The sequence below is a fragment of the Gorilla gorilla genome, chromosome 1, assembly GCF_029281585.2.
Source record: "Gorilla gorilla gorilla isolate KB3781 chromosome 1, NHGRI_mGorGor1-v2.1_pri, whole genome shotgun sequence".
Classification (NCBI taxonomy): domain Eukaryota; kingdom Metazoa; phylum Chordata; class Mammalia; order Primates; family Hominidae; genus Gorilla; species Gorilla gorilla.
In genome coordinates, this window is record NC_073224.2 from 20,861,998 (window position 1) to 20,886,436 (window position 24,439).

Here is a 24,439-nt window from a genome sequence, read left to right on the forward strand (position 1 = left end):
TATTAAACAAGTCAAAATATAAAATAAAACAAAAAACTCCAAACCCCACCTCTTCCATCTCTGTGGATGACTCTATGCTAGTGTACTCCTTCTTCAACACTTCAGCACTTAGTCAGGCTCTTTACAACCCTGCCTCAACCTTTCTTTCCTGCTTGCACTGAGTCTAGAGATAAAAGTGAAAGTTTAGGGTCTTCCCAGATGTTTTCTGAGAATGCATTCTTCCTTGGGCATCCATTTGTCTTTCTAGATTTTCCAGTATACACAGGTGCTTTTGAATGCCCAAATTTCCAAAAGAAACTATCGTCATTTTTTCTCCCAGGCTTTAGGTGTTCTATTGTAAACCTTGACTGTAATATTTTGCTCAAGGCAGCTGTGAGTTTCTCATTTATCTTGCATTGATTTTGAGCAATGCCTGCCACTTTTTTGTCTTGAGTAATCTCCACATTAGGCAAAACAGAGATGAGCACCTTGCATCAGTTCTTCAGGTAGCCCTTAACAAGTTAGAGCAGACAAACAGAATGATTTACACATAAGTCTTGTTCTGTTCTCTCTGGAACCAGGGATCAGCATCCCACCCTAGGGATGCAGGCTGCCATCCTAAAGACCTCTTCTCAGTTGGGGAGGGGTTGGGGAAAGTGCAAATGAAAGAATGCCACAAAACTTTTCTACCATTCTTAACTTGCCTTTTTTTGTTGTTGTTTGGATTCAGCTTCCACTTGGTTCTGTAAAGCTTTGACTGTTTTAGAGAGTCCTGTAAGTTGGTTCTGGCAATTCTGCTTGTTTTTCTATGTTTCTTTGGAGGGACATGAGCTTGGAGCTGTTTACTCTCCTCTGTCATTTTGCTGATGTAACTCTGTGATACTTCTCTTGATAAGATTTTTCTCTGTTCCACATGCTGATACTGATAGGCAAACTATAATATTTTATGATGTCCCTGGTAACTTACCCATATGATTTTTTAAGTGCTTTTAGGCAAACTATAATATTTTATGATGTCCCTGATAACTTACCCATATGATTTTTTAAGTGCTTGAAAAGAATTCCACTAACAAACTAAATACTGAACTGTGAAGTAATTTTCTGATTTATATTTTCAACTTATTGCTATAAAAAATAAGCAATCACAAATGAAGCCAGGAGAATAAAAGAATTTAAACAACAAAATGCAGATTATGATAGTTGCTTGGGTGTAAAAGACTATAGAAAACTCAAGCGATGATGGATAGTTTATAATAAACTGAAAATTGAGAACCCTAGGGCAGGATTCTAGTTCTTCCTTTAACCAGCTGAGTAACCTGAGGCACATCCCAGTGAGGTCTTTCTGGCTGTTTCCTTGTATAGAAAATGAATGGGATAGACTTCATCAGTGACTTCCAAACTGGGTTCCAGGGAGATTAGGCATTAGGAAGCAGTTCATGGGGATAAAGGGAGAATTGATGGATTTTGCATATATTTGCAATATGATTCTGCTATGTTAAACATTTAAAATCATTGCATTAGATCATCTCTAGTTTTTTTCTGATAAAAAAATATTATTTGTAATTTTACGAAGTATATAAGCCCTAATTTAGGAGAGAACTGGGAATTAGAAAACGCAGATTCCAGGCCGGCTCTTTTGTTTATAGCCCTGAGATTTTAATAATGCTTATCATTATCTCTGCCTTTTTTGTCTTCATCTACAAAAGGGAGCTAGTAATAATTCTCTATGCACGTCTAGGAGCTATAGAGCAAATAGTAGGTAGAAACAGATGTGAAGTACTTTGAGAAGTTGAAAGTGTTAGGCAAAGGAAAGATATTACCAGTTGCTACAGCCCATGACTATCCCAACTACAAGATTTCTGGGACCTTGAAAAATTAGACAGAATCTGGTAGGGAATGACCTAAATTCTTATTTTCCAAGAATGAATCAGTGTATTGTCCTTCATGAGACTAGCTCTGGAGTATAATTGCCCAGGTGACCTTCCTGTGCCAGGTCAACCCACCTGGCTTAATTATTCAAGCCGTTTGAGAGCATGTCCATAGGTGAGAGAAGAAAAAGAGAAAAACCAAAAAAGAAGCCTTGAGGTGGAAGTGTTTGACCTTCAAAATGCTATTTGAGACTCTTCAAAATGCTGGGACTCTTTTGCCTACACCTTGGGCACACATAGCTCTTGTCTGACCTTGACTCTCATTCTCTGTCCATCTTGACTGATCATGCCCCACACTTTCTGGCCTTGCTTCGGGCCTTAAAACCAGACTGCTGACCTCACTCATCGGCTGAATGTTCCCCTGAGCTTCCATAATCAGCTGTTCCCCTCCATCTATTCCTGGTTGAACTTTTTCTTCTCTTGGGGGTAGTCACACTTCATAATCATATTTATAACACATAAATAGAGTGACCAAGTCATCCTGGTTTTCCTGGAACTTTCACAGTTTTAAAACATAAAATTCTAGCTGGGTGGGGTGATGTGCTACTGTAGTCCCAGTTACTTGGGAAACTGAGGCAGGAAGATAGTTTGAGCCCAAGAGTTTAAGGCCAGTCTGGGCAACATAGGGAAATCTTTTCTCTTAAAAACAACAATAAGAAAAACATTGGAAATTCCATGTCCTAGTGAAAGGAGTTAGCCAGCTTGCTTTAGGCAAACAGTAGGGAAGGGGCCCCAGAGAACCTCTTACCCGCCCCACAAGTGCTTACATCAGATGTTTTGTTCAGATAAGGAAACTTGCACAGGGTGCTTGCCTAAACATGCCTGCAGTGGAAAATTGAATTCCTGAACACATGCACAGTAAGGGAAATAAATCAATATAGAGAAGTTTAGTCTAAGGGCCTGCATGTTCACTAGAAGGATGGGGTGGAGCCGCCAGGAATTCGTGCCTTAAGCCCAGGTATTAAACTGTGAGGGGGGCACTTGCCTGCCTGCATCCCCTTTTTTTGCTGAGAGCTTTCCATTTGCTTGATAAATTCTACGCCACTCACTCTTTGATGTCTGCATGCCTAATTCTTCCTGGCCATGAGACAAGAACCCACACCTAGCTGAGCTAAGAAGCAAAACAATCCTGCATCACTAAGAAACTCTTCAGTCCCAGGCAAACCAGGACAGTTGGTCACTTTATTGTGAAGGTATTAAAAAACAAACATACATATATATAAAGATAGAGACCTATAGATCAAAGGCTTCTGGACTGTGTTATAAATATCCTGCTTTTTAATATAAGCTCTCTGGTTGGATCTAATTGATGAAGACATATATACCAAAAAAGTCATTGAGTCTGATTCACTCCAAATATTATACCTATTTCTTTTGGGGGCCAGAAGTTAGAAGAATCAATACTATTGCTTTGGGGATGCCCTTTCTGGGCCATGGTATAGCATACCCACAGCATTTTTCACCACACCTTTGAGGCTGCTAGACTGTATACATATAGCTATGTGTATCACCAGAACACCAAGCAAAGGTCCTGTGGAATACCTAATGATTGCAGCATATCAGACACAAAGAAGTCCAAATAGGAAGAAGCAGAGAGAAGACTTTGTGGAAATCATACCAGACCAGCTATGGCACCCAGTGTCTGCAATGTGCAGTTTATAGCCAATTCCTCTCCAGGGACCTGAGGGCAGGCCAGGCAAACCACAGATGGCACTGTTTCAGCAGAGCACTATGTCTGTGATTTTCTATACACAGATTTATATCTGTGCTCCCTGGATAATTAAGAATTTTCTAGACACCATAAGCTACTTTTTAAAAATGTGATTTTTTTTACATAGAAAGAAAATTCATCTTTTAGAATGCTTAACAGATTTCCCATGTATCATACTGTGAAATATGTATATTTGGTCTTTGTCCCCATCTCCTGGCATACAACTCCTAAAATTCTTGGAATCTCCAAAGTGATAAGTGTCTTTTTGTATGCTAATGAGTTGACTGATGGCTGACAGCCCCTGGGCAGCTTCAGGATGGGGTCTGTTCACAAAAAAAAAAGCCAAGGCATGATTATAGGATTGAGATTTTCAGCTTTACCCCCAACCTCCAGAGAGGGGAGAGGGGCTGAACATTAAATTGATCACCAATAGCTAATGTTTTAATCAATCATACCTGTGGAATGAAGCCTCCATAAAAACCCGAAAGGACAGGGTTCAGAGGGCTTTCATATAGCTGAACACAAGGAGGTTTCTGGAGGGTGGAAGCTCTGTGCTCCTTCCCCCATGCATCTCTTGCCCTGTGCATCTCTTCATCTGTATCCTTTGTAACACCCTTTATAATAATAAACTGGTCAACATAAGCAAGCATTTCCCTGAGTTCTGTAAGCTGCACTAGCAAATTAATTGAATCCAAATAAGAAATCCTGGGATTTATAGCTGGTCTGTCAGAAGAACAGGCAAAACAACCTTGGGTTTGCAATTGCATTGGAAGTAAGAGAGACAGGCTTGTTGAATAAATCTTCAACCTGTGGGATCTGATGCTGTTTTTAGGTAGATTGCATCAGAATTGAATTGGAGGACATGCAGCTGGTATCCACTCAGTCACTGATTGTTCACTTGTCCTCTGTATTGATTGTTGTGGTATGAGAGAAGAAAAAAGGAACAGTTTATTTTTTTCATTCAGAACCATCTAATAAGTTGTAGGCACTTGAAGGATTCCAAAAGTACTAATTTTTTTCTGGGGCTTTCTTCTGAGAGTCTTGTCAGTTATTTAATGAATACAAAGTGTAAAATAAACTTAAAATTTGAAGAAATTATAATCTGTTAAGATTTTTTAATATTAAAAACTATTTTAAAATTATATATATTTGTTCACTTCAAATGAATTTTAAAATCTTCCACTACAATGGAAAGATATCCAATTTAAGAGTTAGGAGAATTACATGAGAGAGCAGTTACAATTTCTAAAATGTTGGAACCCAAAAGTAACTCACATATATATATATTTTAAATGTCCCTATATTTTTGGCTCAGTGAGTGATGACTAAGTGATCAATAGGTAAAAATCCCATTAGGTACTTCTTTTCTGATTGGAAAAAGAGCATTTTAGGATTGCTATACTTTTAAAAGAAATACTACCTTTGTTTTCTTCATGGTTGCCTTAAGCATGAGGATAGGTAGGAATAAGGCAGAAAGCCTCAAAGGGCGATTTAAGGGCATGGATGAAGAGTTAAACAAGCCACACAATGAGAGCCATAAAGGTATGATGTCTCAAAGCCCAGAGTGGCCAATGTGGTCACAGCTATACAATGGGGTTTTTACAGAAGCTTCCAGAAGGGAATCTCTACTAAACAGTTGTGTATAGTTACAAGAATCAGGTCCTGTGACTGCTAGACTTGACAGAGAATGGAAAAGTAAGGATTTTCCATTAGAAAAAATGGAAAGCTAAACCTGAGCGAAGTGGTTATGGGTAAGAGTTGGAGGCAATGACACAGATATCCTATACCTCAAACCTTACAGGGCACTATATCTTGTAAGTTTACATAATAAAAGGTAGTCGTAATAACTGGTTAATGTTTTCTGTCAGTATTTTAATAAAACTTTGGACATTTATCAAAAATATTTGCTTCCCTCTCTTTTCTAAAAATGTTGGAGGCCTACCTAACAATCTTCTTCAAATAGATATGTACCTTGCAGCAATTTCATGGAGAAAAAAACAATGGGCATAACCCATTTGGAGGGCAAGTTGACAATGTTTACTTAAATTTAAAACATGCATAATTTCAGGCCCAGAAAACTCTAGTTCTGTGAATGTACTCAAGAAAACGCCAGTATGTCTGCCTGAGAGGCACATACAGGAGTATTCATTGCAGAATCAGAAGAGGACTGGCTGAATAAATATGGTACATTCATACAGTGATGTAGACAGATACATCTAAACAATTAAGCAAAGTACAGAATACTGTTTATAGCATGAAACCATCTATATAAAATTTAAAGCACAATAATACTTATCTTGCTTATGGATTTATGTATATGTAATGCAGAGTTATAAAAAGTGAACTAGAACATATATCAAGTTGGTAAGAGTAAATAGTTTTTAGAAAAAAAGGGGGTGACAGACCTGGGCATAGCAGACAAAGGCATATGCAGTTTTGAGGCAGGAGAATAGGGTCTGGGGACAGGGAACCCCAGGCCTTCCTAGAACTAAATCAATGGGAAAGACCCTGACTTTCTAAGACCAAGTAAATAACTTTGTAACTCTACTTCAGCTATGACAAGAAACATCCTCTTCATTTGCATAGGTGTAAAGAACTCTGTAACCTCACTTCATCCTCTTCATTTACATATGGCATACACCAAATAACCAATGGGAAACCTCTAGAGAGTATTTCAACCCCAGAAAATTCTGTAACTAACCAGGCCCTTGAGCCACTTGCTCGGGCTTCTCCCACCCTGTGGAGTGTGCTTTCGTTTTCAGTAAATCTCTGCTCTTGTTGCTTCATTTCTTCCTTGCTTTGTTTGTGCGTTTTGTTCAATTTTTTGTTCAAAATGGTAAGAACTTGGCCATCCTCCACCAGTAACAGTTTTACTTGGAAATGTTTCATTTTTTTTTATTTAAAAAAGAGTAAACATGACAAACAATAATTTCTAATCTGGGAAGTGGACACACATGTATTTATTTTAGGATTTTTATACTTTTCTAAAATGTTTAGTTTTCAAAATTAAAAAAAAGTTGGAAAGGAGGATTTTGGTTTTTTTAAGATTGAATAATATTCCGCTGTGTATATATGTCACATTTTCCTTATCCAATCATCCACTGATTCTATGATAAATACATACAATTTTTATTTGACAATTAAAAATAAATTAATTAACTGAAAAAGAGATTGCAGTACCTAGGGATGGGAACTGGAGACACTAAGTGCTGAGGACAATTCCCCAGCTGCTCTAAAGCTCAGGTAGCTGGGAAGCTACAGACAGAAAAAGCACACGTCAAGATCTCGAATACCAGCCCAGGAAAGAAACATTACATCTCCAGTGTTGTGGAAGATAAATGGATCTGCAGGCAAATATTAACCAAGAAGTCCCAGTTTCTACAAGAGTGAACACATTTAATTACTTGCATATTGCTACACAATACTTTTGCTAATTATGCTATCTAATAAAAATTTATTATTATTTAAAAAAGAAAGAAAAAAGAGAAAGGAAAGGAGAACTGAATTAAAAAAGAAAAGAAAATCCTCGACAGGGCTGGTTTTGTAAATCTGAAGATCACAGTAAGAAAGCCATGGCGAACACCATGGGAGCACCCAAGTTTACTTAAAGACACCCAAAGCAACCATAATTAACCAAAAAACAAACCTATAGAAGGAAATTTGAAAATAATAATTTTAAAAATGTTTTTTGTAATATTTTTTGTGGGGAGCCCAGGGCTGTTTAGAGCAGGTTGGGCCCCATGAATAAAACATGGGTCCTACAGCAGAACGACAGTACCTCCCACAGCACTGGGTCCTGATGTGCGTGACAGGTTCACCCTGGGCCCATTCTGAGTGCTGGGCCCTGTTTATTTCTTGTTTTTCTTCACTCAGTGTTGGACATCTGGAGACCTAGATTTTAAACTAAGACACACTGAGACCAGATCCAGCTCTTGTAGAATCCCTGCAGTGGTCTTCAGCGACACTCTTTGGCTGAAATTTGTTTGAGACTATAGTATATTAAGGCCAACAGATCAGGCAATGACTGATGACTGCCATTGAAAAGTCAGTTACCAAGCAGCCACTTTTCATAGCAACTTTGAAATCCCACTAGGCAGGCATTCTAAAGAGTCCTTACTCTGGAAATAGAGAAGTTTCCTTGATTAGACCAGATTCTGTTCATTAGAAGGAATGCATGTGTCCATTATTTCTTCATGACAACATCTGCAATGGGTATTGATAAATCTGTCTACCTGGGCTATTAGGAAAATATAGGGTGTTAGTAGAAAATTTGATATGCAGAATAAGGCCATGCTTGCCATGGAAAAGATGTTTATTACTCACAGTTCCTGGACATGGGACCTGGGGCTGGGGTGGGGAATTGAGATGAGGGGTGAGGAAGTATGCCGTGCCATGGTAGGGGCACACGGGAAAGCACTGGGGTTGGCAGGAGGCAGACGGAGAGGGGAGAGCTGTGGGCAAGAGCTTTTATTGTGGTTTATGCAGGAAGGAGCAGGCAAGGCAGGGCTATGAGTTTACAATGGGTTTGAGTAATTTAAGCAAGTTCTGGGCCATAATGGCTGCCCCTCATTGTTTGTATCTGGTCTTGGGGCAATTAGGATGGAGGACAGTAGCCCTGAGTGTGAGAGCCAGCTAGAGGAGGTGGTGTGGATATGGGCTCTGGATTGGTTGGTTTGCGTATGGGAAAGTTGGTTGCTGTCTCTAGGAATTACCTAGCCCGGGGATGGAGGCGAGGGAGGGACAGTCCCTCCAGGGTCAGCAAGCCCCCAGAAGTCAAAGCATCAAAATACAGGAAATGAAAGACATGTCTAATACAATATTCTGAGATGCAAATAAAATCCTGAAAGGAAAAGTTAAGAAAACTTTATCACCATTTAGAAGGTCTCTGTTGTCCTTACTGGGTTCCTGAGCAGCTACACCGGGCCAATTTTCCAAATTCCAGAATTCCATATTCACCTTGTCTTGGAGAAGGGTCAGTCAACATAGAGGGCTTATAGCTCCTGCCCCGGTGAGTGCTGCTGTCTTGAGGAGTCCAGTTCTGAAAGGCCCAGCACAGCCAAGCCTTACTTCCCTCCTGCTTGGCTAAACCCAACTCCAATAAGGGGGCAAGAAGTGCAGAAGCCCTGAGTGCTGCGCTGTATCCCTGGTGCGTTGAATGAAAGTCAAATTTTCCATTATCTAGGGGAAAAGAGGAGGCACCAGGCAGAAATTGACCTACTGTGCCAGCAGCCTAGATTAGCTTGTTTCCCTCCAAGGAACTGCACCATAGTCACTGTCACTGGGGATGCCATGCTATGCTCTCTCTTGAGTGAGCTCTTACCTCCCAAACCTGCTATTTTCAGCCCTCCCTATTGAGAGCAGTGTCTAATCATTATAATTTGATCACTTGCGCCACCATGTTTGTTTTTCCTCCTGCTGGCCTGGAAGGGAAAAGACCTTTCCTTGCATTCTGTTGTTTCTCCATCTCCTGGGGAGTGCAAACTTAAGCAGGGTCTAAGGAAGACAAGAGGGAGCAAAACTTACATCCAAACAGAGGCAAGTGCAGCACACTGTGGGTTGTAGATGAACAAACACTTTTTCCTCCTTGCTGAGATGTAGCTGAAGTCTTCACACTGGAAGAACTGGAGAGAGTCCAAAGTTAAAACTCCTGCAGTGAAGGACCCAGGATTGAAGGAAAGCGCCTCCCCTCCACTGACCTCCCAGTGGACACTGCGTCTGCTCGCAGCCCTTCTGCCCAGCGTTCTCAGTGGTACAGCACCTGCTTTCTTTGTGGCTCATGGTTCCCCAAAGATTGTCACTATAGAGACAAAAGAATACCTGCTTGTTTAATGTCATTATTTCATTTCTTATTTTTGCTTTAATGCCTGATCCATCTACGATGTATATAAAAAATACGACTATGAGTCAACTTTTCGTAATTGCCTTTAGATGTTCAGTTACTCAAAAAAAATTTAGTTGCCTTAAAATGTAGGCAAAATGAAATAGATACAGAAGCTGGCCTTTCCTATTTCTCTTTTCTGTCATTGTTTTTGTGACCATTCCATAACCACCAAAGATCAGCCAGCTGGGCCATCTCTGAATTGCCACAAAGGGACTGGAGGGAGGAAAATTCTACTAAATTGGTGTTCCGCAAAGCTCTTCTGTTTTGGGCACTTGGCTTAGGAGCAGGTTTACAGAATCCCAGGCACACTTCTCTGCATCCTGCCCCTGTCCCTTCCCCCAACTCCTGCTTCAATTCTGAGTTTTGGGGATAATGTTTCTGGGGCTACTTTGGAAAGCCGTGGCCAATATCCAAAGTCACATAGGGACTGTGTATGTGCGCCTGTGTGCAGACACACTGAGCAGGGGCGGGGATTGGCTGATCCGTGTTTGATTTGTGGCATCGGGCAGATTCACATCTAGTAATTTTGTCTTCTTTCTGCCTACCTCACGCTAGCCAACCCCAGGACACCTGTGCACCTTAAAAACCATTTTCCTCAGAATTTCTGGATTTATTTTCTACCCATGTTTTTAAATAAATCCTTCCTAATTTCATCCAGGAAGTTCTTAATTTCCTTTGGCCTGTACCTTTTAAAACATATTACACTTTGTTCATTTCCCTGAAAGAAGGGCCATCATCTTTTCTGGGAAAATTTTATAATAAGGGACTAAAATGGCAACTAGAAACAAAACAAAATGAAACAGGAACTCTTCTGTGAGCAAATGTGATGCAATTGTGTATCACTGTTGACACTAGCTCTGTTTCTGGAAAAAGTTGTATGTAAACTACAACAAGTAATGTTGTTAACGCCCTAGGAGGTTCATTTCTTTTTTTGTTTTTTGTTCTTTGTTTTTTTTTTTTTTTGAGATGTAGTCTCACTTTGTCGCCCAGGCTGGAGTGCAGTGGCGTGATCTCGGCTCACTGCGAGCTCTGCCTCCCAGGTTCACGCCATTCTCCTGCCTCAGCCTCCCGAGTAGCTGGGACTACAGGTGCCTGCCACCACGCCCAGCTAATTTTTTTTTTTTTTTTTTTTTTTTGTATTTTTAGTAGAGATGGGATTTCACCATGTTAGCCAGGATGGTCTGGATCTCCTGACAGGAGGCTCATTTCTATAAACACTTTTTATAAACTGGTTTTAATCAAATATTGTAACTACCCCGAGTGTTCTGTTTTGGCAAAATACATATGTATGAAAGCCTGTGGCTTTAAATATAAAGATTCGTAGAGAACGGTGGGATAAGTAACTTTTATGGTTTGTAATATGACTTGTTATGTGTTTCACTCTTCTCTCCAGCAACCAATTATCTAGTGCCTGCCGATGATACGGCTTTGATGACTGGAGGAACACTAGGGTTTTTGGTATTGCGCCGATTAAGATAAAATGACATGGACACACATGGAGTGATTTTAAGGAGTGGAGAATTTAGTAGACAAGAAAGAAGAAAACAGCTCCCCTGTACAGAGACAGAGGGAGTGGGGATTTGAGCAAAGAGAAACCTCCTGTGCTGCAGAAAAGTGGTCGCTAATATTGGGATGCTAGAGGAGGTGGTGTTTGGCTTGCATAGCGCCCAGGGGATTGGTTTGACCAGGTGTGTTATTTACATAGCCAGAGAAAAACCTGGGCTTCCTACCTTATTCCTTTAATATGCAAATGCAGGTTGTCATGATGTTCCGAACACAAGGTGGTGTTATTTGGAGGCGGCCATGACACTTGGCACAGGTGGTGACAAGGAGAAGACTGAGGGAATTGCCATTTTGGCCATGTTGGGTGGACCTAGTTTTTAGTCGCCTGCATTTGCATATTAAAGCTTGCTGGCCTGGCTCTTTAAGCCTAGAAAAGAAATGGTTTGAGGGTTGTTTCTCATAGGAAAATTTCCACCGAGAACCTTTACCCTTACTATTTGCCTAAAAATTATTTTTTAATAAGTCCCGTATTATCAACTGTAGACCAGGTGCTACCCAAAGCCCGGTTGTTCTCCCACCCTGTGCACCTTGTCTACGTCAGGGTGCTGTTGAAAGATTATTAAGGCCATGTCTGTAGGAAAGCCAGAGCTTCAAGAACAACAAAAATAATGTAAACAGGACTCCTTTCCTATTCTATTAATTCTACTGAAATTATTGAAAAATAATTGTCCTTGCTTTATTTTAAAATTACATGTATTGGTTTTCATCACCCAGCAGCCAGAATACATTTGTAATTTGTTTTCCATCTCACTTTTTGCCTTTTACTAGTCTTGTCATGAGATGAAATTGGTAGTTTTGGGGCAGTAATTGAGAATAAATCAAGATTCTGTGTTTTATAAGTATTTTGGAGGAAAGTTTCATTAAAAAGAAAATTAACTTAGGTTCTTCAGATAAAATGCCAGGGAAATTTTGACAAAGTGAGCTCCCCAAATCTAACCCGTCTAAGTCATGTGGTAGCAGAAACCCACAGACTCTCACAAAGACATGCAGTGAGCTCTAAACTTAAGTGCAGATACTTTGATTACATTTCTTAAATTTCTCCATGAAGTTTCATGAGAAAAAAGAACCATGGAAAAACACAATGGCAGAACAATCACATTCTTCAGTGACCTCCTCTTGTGTGTTAACAATGCCTACGATGCATCCCTCCGATGAGCAGCAGGGCTGCACCTGCCACGAGGGGCTGGGCTGCAGGCTGAGCCCTCTGGCTTTGCTGAGAGGGGTGGTGATGGCATCGCCTGTACAAAGATTTCCAGAGGTACTTGCAGAGGAGGAAGGCAGACCATCAGTGCCTCTTCACCTATAAAGTCATGCAGTGGGACCATAGAGTTATGATGGACTCATACATGTGTGTTTTCCTCAAATTTCCTGATTTTAAATTAGACTATGAAGGATTTGAAAATTTGCAACTAAGTGAATATTAAAATATATTAAACAAGTGTTTTTCTATGGATGAATGGATAAATAAAATGTGGTATATCTATACAATGGAATATTATTCAGCCTTGAAAAGGAAGGAAATTCTAATACATGCTACACCATGGATGAACCCTGAGGACATTATGCTAAGTAAAATTAGCCAATCATGAAGAGACAGACACTATATGGTCCCACTCCTATGAGGCTCCTAAAGAATCAAATCCATAGAGACAGAAAGTAGAATAGTGGTCACCAGGGGCTGTGGAGAGGGGGAAGAGGGAGTTAGTGTTAACAGGAACATTGGGAGGGCTGGGGTGGGTGGATCACCTGAGGTCAGGAGTTCGAGACCAGCCTGACCAACATGGTGAAACCCTGTCTCTACTAAAAATGCAAAAATTAGCTGGGCATGGTGGTGCATGCCTGTAATCCCAGCTACTTGAAGCTGAGGCAGGAGAATCACCTGAACCCGGGAGGCAGAGGTTTCAGTGACCCGAGATCACGCCATTGCACTCCAGGATGGGCAACAAGAGAGAAACTCTGTCATGAAAAAAAACCAAAACCAAAACAAAACAACAAAACAAGAAAAACAAAACAAAAAATTAGGAACAGAGTTTCAGTTTGGGAAGATAAAAAGAATTCTGTAGATGGATGATGCTAATGCTTGCAAAACCATAAGAATGTGTAATACTAAAGCCACTGAACTATACACTTTAAAATGTTTAAGAAGGCTAATTCTGTGTTATGTGCATTTTGCTACAACTTAAAAAACTTAAAAATACATTAAAAGAATTCTCAATTCTGACAGCAATGATGATTGGTGGCACTGTTAAGGTGAAATTTTCTCCAAATGCAACTGCGTTCTATTTAGTCAATTTATAATTCACATATTAAAGATCTCATGTCTAGAAATTGACCAATTTGCTAAGATTGTTAAGTGTGAGGATGTTGGGTGCACCACACTGTCATAGTAAAAACCTGGAGCAAGCTGAATTCCCATTCATATGGAGCAATTAAATAAATCATGATGATTCCATAAGAGAAGTGCCGTGCAACCATTATAAAGGCAATTGTGCCAATGTAAAAAGAAGTGCAAAATAAAACATGCAAAACAGGAAATGATGATCAGTATACATAGCATAATCCCAGTGAAAACAGAAAAATCTAAATAAAAATAGTAAATACAAAAATATATGCGTATGCTTGCATTTACTTGGAAAATGCTGGCAGCGTATCTAACAAAATGGTAATGATAGTTACCTAATCTATCTTAAATATGGTATAATAAATTCATATATAAATAGTGAAGTAAGACAAACCAAAATAGTGATTAATTCTGCCAAATGAAGAAGGGGTTGTGAGTTGGGGTCTTTTACTTTTCATTTTCCATACTTTTGTATTATTGGAGATTTTTTATTTTTACTAAATGTGAAAAGCAAATAAAAATAATTAGAACATTTAAAAACCAAAAAATTTTATGCATACTTCACTATTTTATAAAATAATATAGTATAAAAATAAAAAACAGAAAAAAGTAATGCAAGCCAATGTGGAAATAAGTATAATCCAGAAAACAACCGTGAAGAAAGGATCCCATCCAGACTACAGGGAACAGACTGAGAGACCTCAGTGGCTTCCAGTTGCTAATGTGTGTGATTCCCACACTGGGTAACACAGGAGTGTTTGACCAACAATCAACTGAATACTAGTTCTTGTTTCTCATTATCATGGAATTTGCCGAATCTCACTTTTGGCTTCACAGAGGACTTGGTGAGCTCCAAGCATGAAAAGTGGCATTTATAACTCCCCCTGGAATTTCCATGTACCCAGGACACTGCCAGGCCAAAGGATGAATCACAGCTTCTTAGAATTGTGGAAGCCATTTTGGAAACAGCTGCCAAGTAACTAATGCTATTAAAAATAGCTCCCTAAAAAATGAATTGCTTATTTTAAGAAGACAAGAGTGGCTTGAATCTGTGCTGCTCGCATTTTTCATCTACTGGGCACAGTGCCCGTGGATCCAAGAAAGCCCTGCTTGTCAGATGGGAATACCATCTGTACAGATGATGCCCCGCACATGCAAGAGCCTGGCATTTTTGGGCCAGGGCTAACCAGGGTAAAGTCTGAATCACCCCATGTGGAATCCGTCTCCTACGGGGTGTGGACTGTGGGGCATGAATTCCAATTGCGCTTTCCTTACATAACTTTGCTCTTCAGATCCCTGGTTCCGAATGTGGGGTGTATGCAATACGGCCCACTGGAAGTACAAGGAAAATGCTAGAAGGTGAATCTACATGTATTTTTTGATCTAATGAAAACAAGCAGGAAAATAAGTTGTACTGATAGGTAATGTGCAGATTGATACTGGTGTCTTGACTCAGACTGTAGCAGGCAATTGTCTTTCCCTGTGAATTCCGTGAAGAAATGAACCCATCCAGACCCATCCCATGGCAATAGGATTGATGGTGCCAACCTCCCATGTTTGTTTTATGCCCCCTGTGTTGTGACGTGGGGCAGTTAACCTATTTCTGGCTTAAACAGTGTCAAAAATAAACAAAGCCAGGCACTAGCTAAAGTGGTAAGAAGAGACTTCAATCAGCACTTTGATTTGTGCAGAAGTGACTAGGCATTTTAAAGGAAGAATAAGGGAATGAGGAGAGGTGTGAGTGGGGACTCAGGAGAGTCAGGGAAGTAAAAAATCATAAAAGGTGGGAGGGAGGAAGCTTGGTCCATGTGGAAACTATCTAGGTTTTCTAAGTGCTCCTTCTCAAAGTGCTGCCCTTCTGGAGGCTGCGAGACAGGGTACTTATCTTCAGGTTTTGGCTGAAACAAACAGTAAATTCCTTGGGCAGCCCTGCATTTCTCAGGCAGGCACTTTAAGGAGATTAGGGGCATGCTAAGGATGTGGCCTTGAGCTGCTAGAAACTGTGTTTGTGTTTGTTCAAGCCTTTACAGGCCAAGGATGAGGCCTAGTGGAGAAGGGGGCTCAGTGGAGCCTGACTAGAATTTGGTCAAGAAGAGAGTCTTTTGTCAGTAGCCCTGCAGATATCATCCGTCTAAGAATATAGGATGATTGTCACATTTTGTAATGAGGTGAAGGAATGATCATACAAATAATTTGTGCCTCTTAGAGGCTCCTAAGTTATCTCAGGGCAAATAAAGTACAGTTATAAAGTTTAAGGATGAATTAGAAATTTTTCATTTACAAAAAGACAAGTGTGCCAAATTTGGAAAATATTTAATAAGGACATTCTTGTCACTAGAACACGGATGTTTTTGAAAACAAAGGAAAAGATATACACAGGAGCACACACAGTCATGTACAATGTGGAGGTGACAAGTTAACAGTAACAACGAAAGTACTTTTCAGAAGCAACTCATGTGGCGTAGAGAGCAGTTTGCAAATATTTCCATTGGTTATGTGATACATTTTTCCAAAAATTTTGTATTTCTCCTCCCAAAACAAATAAATCTATGATAATACCAGACCTGGTTAAATGCATCTGCCTTGAGTCATTCAGCACCCCTTTGGGCCCACCCCTCATTCCTAAACTCCCCCAGCTGTTCTTCCTATCATAGAATTCAGCGGCCAGACTTCAGATCACCCAGCACAATAGGAGCCCCAGCAGAGCCCAGGTCCAGCCCGGTGGCACTCACAAAAGCCATGGCTTCCACAGTCTCTGCCGGCAGGCGGGGAATATAACCCAGAAGGCAGGCAAGCTACAATGGTTCATCTTTGCAGGATATTATAAAAATAATATCAAAATCATCAAAAAAGTGAGAAATTTTTTCAATTTATTACGCTGTATTTTAATTACAGATGAGAGAAGAGGATGGTCTGCCAACTTATTTTCTGTGTATAGGACCTACACAGAAAATAAGTAATGTCTCATTCTGTTAAATTTTCTGCTTTTGAGCAAATGTGTATAATGTAATATATTAATTTGTAACAATACATAAGGAACACATCCTCAAAAGTTTTTAACTAATAGGGCTTCACATTCAGAAAAGTTGGGAGTCGACTGCTTCAGACTCATGTGCCCTGAAGTACACGCAGCCCCTGGGTGGAGGCAGGATAAGGAAGTACAGCCGACGGGCTGAACACCTGTAGGCCAGAGAGCAGCTTCTTGGGGCCTGGAAGGCGTGGATGGGACAACCTGGCTTTGACATCAAGTGTTTAGAGCATCCAACCCATAATATTAAATATTACCCAGAATGTCATCTGACGGGGATCCTTCCATTAGATGTGATGCCATATTAGGACGTAGCATACTCAGGGCCTTGATAACTATCCTTTTAGAGTCATAATACCCTCCCAAGTATTCACCAACACCTTAGTGAATACTCCCAAGTATTCACCAACAATTTGCTCTGCCATTCTGTTGATTCCGTGTTCTTTTCATTCTCTTTAGGGCCAGAAGAAGCCTCTAGGTCTCACACATAGAAAATAAGTTGGGAAGGCTGGGCGCGGTGCCTCACGCCTGTAATCCCAGCACTTTGGGAGGCTGAGGCAGGCAGATCACCTGAGGTCAGGAGTTCAAGACCAGCCTGACCAACATGGTGAAACCCTGTCTCTACTAAAAATACGAAAATTAGCTGGGTGTGGTGGGCGCACCTGTAATCCCATCTACTCAGGAAGCTGAGGCAGGAGAATCACTTGAACCCTGGAGGCAGAGGTTGCAGTAAGCAGAAATCATGCCACTGCACTCCAGCCTGGGCAACAGAGCGAGACTCCGACTCAAAAAAAAAAAGAAAAAGAAAAGAAGTTGGCAGAACACCCTCTCCTCCCAATTGTAATTAAAATATAGTGTAATAAATTGATCAAAATTCTGACTTTTTGATGACTTTAATGTTTTTTAATATCCTGCATCAAATTTTATCCCAAAAATATTGACTCAGTGGGTGTGTGTGCATACCTGCGCATGTGTGTTCACCCCTGATTTGCTGTAAACATTGCTGGCTCTGCCTCTGGTTAATCTAGTACAGATTCTCCTTGCCATGTTGTAGCTTTGGTTCAAGAAAGATGATGGGGTGGGGAGCAGTCATGAGATCCTGGCACCACCGCTTCCTGCTTCTCCTCTTCTGCCCACTGGTTTTACTCAACATTTCCTGGTAATTCATTAGGTGATGCTGTCCTTATTGCTGCCAAGGTTTTTCTCACCCATGTGTACTCTACTCTATTTATTGCATGGATACTCATTTAGTTGGGTTCAGTGATGACAATGCCTTGACACTGGGAAGATTAATGACTCAATAACTGTCAAGACAAGATAAATGCGAGGTTAGGTTGATTGTATGAATTGTTTCTTTGGAAGCTGGTAGAGTGTCTTGTTATGCTTCCCCCAGAACCTGAACCTTGGGTGACTGCATCGGGGTGGTCCAGTGTCCCACTGTGTTTGCAGTCATTGGCACATTACCATGGTTTCTTCTTTCCCTCTCATATTTTCTCTAAGATGCAAACTAAAAAGTAATTCTTCTAGATTGCTGGAACCAGTGCTTAATGAATGAGTTATTAATAAAAAGGAGTTACAAAAGGATGTATATGCTCATCTAATGAGTAGACACTCTGCTTACACAGCCATTCAAAGACTTTAACCACATATTTCTCTGACTATATGAACTAGATACATTTCTTCTCCACAGTGGGATGTACTGCATGATATTTTTAACTGACGGGAACTTAGGTAGAAAACACATTTCAATTTTGAATGCAAACATGTAAAATACAATAAGGAAAAGGTGATCCAAAGGAGAGAAATTGAAATATGCATCTGTGGCTAAGTACTCTAGGGAGATATTCAGAATTCTGAATACAGACTTCACTCTTGGGGGGATTCCACTTAGGCAGAAGCTGGGAATGGTGAGGGGAGAGCACTGCATTTGGAGGGAGAAGACGTATTTCCTTGCTCTGATTTTACCCTTTGCTACTTTGATCAGTTCACTAAAGTGGTGAGCCCCACTTCTCCAGCAGTGGTGATGGAAGGTTCTATTTAACATGTGCCCAGAACTGTCCTGCTAACCAGACAAGTAACCTGTCAAAGCATCTTGTTTTTACTGATGAATAAACAGAGGCACAGAGAAATTGAACAATCTGCCTCAAATCACACAGCTGACCGTTGGAGGAGGCAGGATTTTGAATCTAAGCATTTGAGCCCCAGAATCTATTTGTAGTCAGTGTCCTATACATTTTTTAAAGCAAGCGTTTTCAAATATTTTCTCCTCCTTTTATGTCTTCTCTGTTTAAAAATGTCCCCACCTCCCTTCCAAATCTCTCCAATTGAAGAAGTAAAAGGAAGGGCTAAAGATCTTTAGTGGCCAATGGGGCAACTGAGAATGAAGCGATAAAGTCAGGGAAATGAATAAAACTCATTCACATGAAGAATTCCCTCAAGACTCTATACCTCACCTCTTGACTTCTCTACGTGATCTTTTTTAGGTCATTTTTGGAATATTTTGGTTGAGAACATAGCAGTTGAATGTTTTCAAGTAGGAGAAAACATTAAAACACCATACTTTTGAATAAACTTAAGGAAAGAGAGAAAGATGGAAAGAGAAAAAAGGAAGAAAAGAAGGGAAGAAGGGAGAGAGGAAAGAAGGAAGGAAGGGAGGGAAGAAAGGAAGGAAGAAAGAAAAGAGGGAAGAAAGAAAAGAATGAAGGGATGAAGAAAGAAGAAAGTAAAGAAGAGGGAAGTGAAGGAAGAAGGGAAGAAAGGAAGGAGGGAAAGAAGGAAGAAAGAAGGGCCCTTTGACATTTGTTCGAGTTTAGGAAAGCTGATAAAGGGTAAATTGAAAGGGTCTGTCTAGTTTACATTTGTAGGCACTCAGTAGTACTTGTCAAGCAAATGACTCCCTCCAAAAGCCAACTTTTGCATATTAGCTATAAAGTTTTGCAGTTTTTGCCACACATCAACTGCCCAACTTTGAATTTTTCTTACAAAATCTCAAAGTCAACATGAAAATGTTTCTGAACTTGGGATTGTATTCCCTCTCTTTCTCCTTGGCTAAATGTGACTGCCTTCTTTTGTGTAGGACCTTGCAACACCTCCTTGCTTTCTCAGGAAGCTAAACTGCAAAGAAGAAAAACCTCACTCTTAAGGACAGTTTTTTTTACCTGGGGAATGAGGTGGAAAAGTCAAGCTAAGAAAAGCTGAGGCACTTTCCGATCTCTGTCTTATCATGTGTCTCAGAAAATAAACACGAGGACATGCTCATGGGAAACTGATAATATTAAACACGTTAAGTCCTGATAGGCATGACGAAGTCATGGACATTTCAGCGAGTGGACACAAGGCTATTCTCCTAAAGAAGCCATGTGAACAATGAGCTTTGTTTGAACTCTCAGGGACAGGGGGCTCATTGAATTTCTGGTTAGAGTGAGAGTGACCTCTGTCTAGGAACTCCCAGTTACCTTCTCCCTGTGGCTACTTCCTGCTGTCCCATGCTGGGCTCTGCTCTGGTCTCCTCCCCTCATTTGTCTTGAGCTCATCTCTCCATGGACCTTCAAGGATTTTAACCCAAATTTCTAAAGTTTCTCTAGTCTAGATCAACTTCCTACATTCACTCTTGGACACCTTCAGTTCATTTACCATGCTGCCACTGGAGATCCTGCTGAAAGGCAATTTTGAACATGTTTCTCCCTTTATCAAAATCACTGTTAGGGTGGTAAAACAACTCTTTATGATACTACAATGATAGAGATATGTCCTCTGCGTAGAATGTACAAAACGCATAGAATATACGACACCAAGAGTGAGCCCTAATGGAAACTATGGGTGTTGGGTGATGATGATGTGTCAACGCTGGTTCGTTGATTGTGTAACAAATGTTCCACTCTGGTGCAGGATGTCAATGGTCAAGAAGGCTACTGGAGGACATTAGAGGGTATATGAGAACTCCCTGTACTTTCTGCTGTCATTTGTTGTGAACCTAGAACTGCTTTAAAAAATGAAAGCTACTAAAAAGCTACTAACACTCAATGACTTCCCATTGCATTAGAGATAAATGCATTACTGTTGTTAGCACCACGGTGGGCAAGATACTGAGCCCCTAGACATGCTGCTTCCTTTGCTTGGAATGTTCTCTTCTCTCCTCCCACTGCCATCTGTAATTCTTACTCAGCTCAGCATACACCAATACAAGAAAGCTTTCTTTGACTCCCCAGACTGAGCCAGGATAGGTCCCTTTGATAAAGGCTTCAGAACCAATTAAACTATACATTGTGTAATGAATTGTTGAACGTCTGTCTTCCATCAGAAGGGAGAGTCCATCAGAGCAGGACAATATCTGACCTATTTATGGCTGTGTCCCCAGCATTTAATGCAGAGGCACTCAATACATATTTGAGGAATACCTGAATGAAGCAATTTAATATTTACAAAAAGTGGCCACATTCATTTTCTGTTTAATCTGCTCGTATTTGGAAGATAGGCATATTTACTTCATTTTATAAATAAAAAACCCCTGAGACTTAGAAAAGTTAGATGACTCTGTAACAGGTGGTCGAGCTAGGATTAGGATTTGTATATTTTAGATTTAAGTCGAACATTCTTTCCACTACCCTGGACAGTGCCAATCTCCAACATTTAAAATGTATCAGTCACTTAAATGTATTATGCACATTTCTTCTCACTGAAGCATTTGTGGGTGGTCAGAGATTTTACTTATATTTATTAGCTAACACATCATGATTTTAGCAAGGTCTCCACCTCCTCCATGCAAGCTTCAACCACTTCATTCTTAGCTATATGCTTAGAAACACACAGAATTGCATGCAGAGTGTATATGTGCATGAGTGAATACACATGGTATATTGGCTATATGGTTTATAATATACAAACATATTCTAAACATCCTGTGTATATCCTATAGATTAACATTTGCCCTGCGGACCTTGTTAAGTATACTCAGCATAGCAGAGGGCTTCTTTTTTATAAGATAAAAAATGATATTCTGAGTATGTTTAGACACACTGGAGAAGGAGGGAATGTCTGGAACCCTAGTCCCACCCACGAGGGTTCAAGAAGAGGCCAGAGCAGTAGGAGCTTTGCCATGGGCCCCTTTATGGAGATTGCAATAATGAAAGACTATCGAAAGTGAAGATAATGAACTCTTAGATTTAAAAATAAGCTAGTATTGGAGATGAATTAGTTATTTATTCCAAAGAGGACACGCAAACCAAAGAAGATATTCCTCCATGCCCTGCAAAAAAAGACAATGCATAGGCAAATATTCTAAAACAAATAAACTTTGAGGATAAATAAATATTAAATCATTTAAAAATCTGTTAGAGAACCTTTTATGAGTCAAGTTCCGTGCTCAATGTCATGAGTAACGTATGAGTCATTAAAGTCATTTCCACTCAAGAATTTAATATACATATTGCTGTTTCACTAATTTTGCGTGTTATTACAAGTGCCTGAATTCAGAAAACATTTTCTCATGCTGAGAAGAGCGCTTATTGTTCATAATGTAAATTTAACAAGTGCCTGAAATCCAAATATTCCTTAGTTCAGATATTACCAAGTATTCGGACCATAGCATCCAAGTTGCAAAAAAGAAAAACAAACAACTGATAGCTCATCAAAATAGCAGCATTAATTGTGCATTTCAATATAAGCTTGAAATATATAATGTCACAAGTGGTTTTTTTGGTAGCTGAAGATGGTAGCAAAATTTTTTTTAGCACACATCTTTTAAATATATATTTTAAATTAAAAAGTACTCTGTTTTCTTTCCTTCTTTCTTTCTTTTTTTTTTTTTTTTGAGACAGAGTCTCTCTCCGTCACCCAGGCTGTAGTGCAATGGCACCATCTCAGCTCACTGCAACCTCTGCCTCTCAGGTTCAAGTGATTCTCCTGCCTCAGCCTCCCTAATAGCTGGGATTACAGGCATCTGCCACCACACCCAGCTAAGTTTTGTATTTTTAGTAGAGATGGGGTTTTGCCATGTTGGCGAGGCTGGTCTTGACCTCCTGACCTCAGGGGACCCACCACCTTGGCCTCCCAAAGTGCTGGGATTACTGGTGTGAGCCACCACCGCACCTGGCCAAAAAGTACTCCATTTTCTAATGCAATTATCCCTTAGGGTACACTCGGGATGTATAAGAACCTTCCCCTACCTGGTCTTCTAGAAGGGCCAGCCTCCAGAGGCTGCTGTGGTCATTGCCCTTTTGCTGCTAATAAGTGTAGCCTCAGGTAAGAGAAGGGTTAGTCATAACCGGCCTTAGTTCAGAAAGACCGGGCGCTCTCCTGGTCTTTCTGAGAGCAGCTACCCTAACAGACAGCCAGCAATATTTCATGGCTACGCATTTGGTTCCTTTTACATAACTGTTTCTGGGTATGCTTTTAGAAAATATTTCTAATATTTTACCTCTTCATTTAAAACGATTTTTGATTTAGAAAATGGTTGTCAAAATACTAAATGAATTTTTGGTGTAGCCTTCACCCAGGTTTCCCAAATGACAGGAAAACTCTCAAAAATCAGGAAGTTAAGACTGACTCAATCCTATTATCTAATCTGCAGACCTTCCTCAAATTTCACCCATTGTCCTATGAAGCCCTTTTCCTAATCTGGGATCTGATTCACAATCACACGTGGCATTTAGTTGTCATGTTTCCTTGGTCCCCGTTAATCTGGAATAGTCTCTCCATCTTCCTTTGTCTGTCATGATCGTGACATTTTTCAAGAATACTGGCTAGTTCTTGTGGATACTATTTCTCAGTTTGGGTTTGCCTGACGCTTCCTTGTGATTAGATTCAGATGATGTATGAACTTCTGCCAGACACATCCCAGAGTCCTGCTATGTACTTCTCAGTGCATCACACAAGGAGCACACAACCCATTTGCCCATCCCATTTCTGGTGATGGGGACTTTGATTACTTGGTTAAGTTGTGTGTCTGCCAGCTTCCTTCACTGTAAATAGATTATTTTTCTCTTTGTAATTAATAAGTGTCTTGTGAGGAGATACATTGAGACTATGTGAATATTCTGTTTCTCATTATGCTTAATTCTTTTGTCCGCTAATTTTAGACTCTACTGAAATAATGATCTGTATGGTGTTTGCCAAATGGTAATTTTCTATTTCCATCATATCTTTTACATTTTGTAGTTAAAAATCTACCAAAAAGCTTTCTTTTTCCCCCATTTATTTCTTTATACAATTATATATTTATATCAGTATGGAATCACAGATGTACTCCTGGTTTCATTGACTGAGAGGGCCTGGAAGCAATCACACCCCAATATCAATAAGCACATCATCTATTACCTAAAATTTCTATTGCGTTCTGATTCCAGGTCTGGGGCAAGGAAAGTACCAGATAAACCTGAAACATTTTGAGGTGCCAGAAAGTAAGGAAGATCTCAAAAAAATGATGGGAACATATCAAAGGTATGTAGAACCAATTTGAAAGGACTCCTCATGGCCAAATCTGTGAAAATTTGAGAAAAATTAATAATAATAATAAATTATTAATATAACCCACAATAATATGAGAATCCATGAGTCTAAACTGATATAGATAAATAATTGGGTATGCTTTTAAATAACATATTTATTCATATTCTCAGGAGCCATGACATTTTAATAATAAAATATTTATATTCCAGGGTAAAACACCTTCTTGACGGCTGGTTATGATGTTTCTAATATAAGATGACAGATGGAGCTCATCCACCTTCCCACCATCTTAAGGTTCACCTTAATAAATGACACAATATTGGGTTTCAAAAGTGAAACATCATTGCTAGAATACATTTTAAAAGTCCCAACTGTGGACCAAAAACTTTGAGAAATCATTGAACATATTAGAACAGATGGGATATAGGCTTAAATGTGATACAAGGAGCTGAGATGGAAAATTATACTCTTCATCTTCTGAAGTTTTGGTTGAAACAAACCTCACATTTACATATACTTACTTACAGTGGTATGAGTCGATCCATATATGTTAAATATAAGT

The 24,439-nt window shown here is 39.9% G+C and overlaps 1 long non-coding RNA gene across 1 annotated transcript in view; it reads left to right on the plus strand.

Moving 5' to 3' along the window:
- Nucleotides 1-24,439, plus strand: part of LOC129529131 (uncharacterized) — a 43,330-nt gene that overhangs the window by 10,220 nt on the left and 8,671 nt on the right. Inside the window, exon 2 of the long non-coding RNA XR_010134359.1 lies at nt 23,775-23,868. This is a non-coding gene — a long non-coding RNA (uncharacterized lncRNA). The remainder of the gene's footprint in view (nt 1-23,774; nt 23,869-24,439) is intronic.